At 36.8% G+C, this 2,500-nt stretch overlaps 1 protein-coding gene across 1 annotated transcript in view; it reads right to left on the reverse strand.

Moving 5' to 3' along the window:
• Nucleotides 1-2,500, reverse strand: part of Amacr (Alpha-methylacyl-CoA racemase) — a 408,326-nt gene that overhangs the window by 48,968 nt on the left and 356,858 nt on the right. The window lies entirely within an intron of this gene.

Raw genomic sequence — 2,500 nt, forward strand, 5'->3', positions numbered from 1 at the left:
ATATGTTATAAAAAAATAACTACAGTGTGTATAAAGAACAACAAAAGATGTATCTACAGCGTGTCTTGGATCTCATTATTTTTGTTTCAAATTCTGTATCTTATTATTATCACTTGTTGTCGTATGTCCGTGCAGTTTTCTTTGTCCCAGATTTTCAGGCAAATTACAAAACTGCTGAATTCTATTTTTTACCAATTTTAGTTATACACCTCTTCGTGGTTCAGTTTATACAACGAAATCGTTTTTCTTATAGATAACTTTTCTTGCCATATGTATATACGTGGACACTATGTCCGGTTTTACTTGCTTTTACTCATTCCTACGTATAACTCCATTGGGATTCTGCTTCAGAACATCAAGAATTTACCTCACGAGAATTAAACATGGAAAAAATCTTAAATTGTTTAATTAATTTTCATCTAAAAAAAAAAAAAAAAAAAATACGTGTCCTGTGTAGTTCAGCGGTAGTTTTCTCGTCTGGCAATCTTGCTAACCTGCGTTCAATCCCACGCGCTGCCAGTGGATGGTAACCCCGGCCATTCCTTGCACAAAGGGGCTAATTTAGAAGCAAAATAAATAGACAGTATGTCGCAGCAAAGAATATCTATTGTAACAAACGGAATTAAAGTGCAAAAATAAAAGAATCAAAGCGGTTCTTCATCGTAAAACAAGCAGACCATCTCACTATCACCAACGACCCATATTCCGCCCTGAACCCAGCCTCTCTCCCTCTCTTCCACGTACGCAGAGAAACGTTTTATGAATCGTTCCCGAAGTAAACGTTCCTCCAAGCTTGAAGTTTGGGCGATGTATATCATCTGTGGTTAAAGGCTTCCTGTTGTAACTACACAAAGAAGAAATAAAATTGAGATTTAATTGGAGGCGAATCTTCTTTAAAAATGTTCTTGCCGTTTTTCTAATATACTTATTTACATATACAATTTTCTACATATTTAATCACACTAAAGGTATACATATTATATATTCGGATAACTTATATATACTACCTCTCACGTACAGATATATACTTGCATAAACATTTTCATTCATGCAGACCTATATTGATAATACTGACTTGGATCTGTCAAAGTCATCATTATACAATCTGTCTTCTCTCAAATAATGTCACCCTTTGAAAAGCTGAGGAGGAGGCGCAGGCGCTGATAAGATGCCGGACTCACTGACATCCTGGTTGCATCGGATTCCTGTACTTTTCTCACTCTCTCTCAGTTTTTTTTATCTCTCTGTCTGCTCATCTCTATGGCTCTGTTTCTCTCTCTTTCTGCCACTCAGTCCGTCCGTCTGTCTCTTTGTCTCTGTCTGTACTGTGTGTCAGTCTCTCTCTCTCTCTGTGTGTGTGTGTGTGTGTAAATAGATAGATAAATAGACATATATACAGATTTATGTGTACGCACACACACACACACTCATATATGTATATATATATATATATATATATATATATATGTATGTATATGTATATGTGTGTGTGTGTGTGTGTGTGTGTGTGTGTGTGTGTGTGTGTATGTGTGTGTGTGTGTGTGTGTGTGTGTGTGCATGTATGTATGTGTATATATATATATATATATATATATATAGAGAGAGAGAGAGAGAGAGAGAGAGAGAGAGAGAGAGAGAGAGAGAGACAGACAGAGAGAGACAGACAGACAGACAGACAGACAGACACACACACACACACACACACACACACACACACACACACACACACACACACACACACACACACACACACACACATACACACACACACACACATATATATATATATATATATATATATATATATATATATATATATATATATATAAAGAGAGAATGTTTCCATTTTCCTTGTTTATCTTTTCTCTTCTATGTATTTACTCGTGCTGATGCATGTATGCACTTGTAAGACCACACGCATCTGCCAAATTATCTACCAGTTTAAATTGCATAGGATTTTAATTCAATTTCAACCGTCACTCTTTAAAGAATATATAAAATAATTCAATTTCAACCGTCACTCTTTAAAGAATATATAAAATAATTCAATTTCAACCGTCACTCTTTAAAGAATACAAAAAATGCAGGGAATTTATCAGACAGTACACCGAAGAGACGCCCAGGAGGTCATAAAACTGTATGGGCGGGAACCGAGGCCGATGCAGCAGCTGTGATCGCTGTAATAAGACCCCTTTGGTAACGCTACACAGCTACGGCGGGCGGTAACACCCATCATGGAGACTCATGTGATCACGTGATCTTGTTTATGTTATGCGATGAGTTTACTAAATAGGATGATAACCGTGTAACTAATTTTCTTTCGTGTTTGTTTTGGAAAGGGTTTTGTCGGATCCTGGCCGGCAGTGTTTGTTTCTGTCCAGCTGGTCTTCGTCTTCGTGAACTCTGGTCCGTCTTTTTTATATTTGTTTTCACTTTGACTCCTGTGTTTATGGTATAACCCGTTTGTAGAGTCTGAACATCTTCAGGACATGATCAAAAC

The sequence above is a fragment of the Penaeus vannamei genome, chromosome 31 (assembly GCF_042767895.1).
Source record: "Penaeus vannamei isolate JL-2024 chromosome 31, ASM4276789v1, whole genome shotgun sequence".
Classification (NCBI taxonomy): Eukaryota; Metazoa; Arthropoda; class Malacostraca; order Decapoda; family Penaeidae; genus Penaeus; species Penaeus vannamei.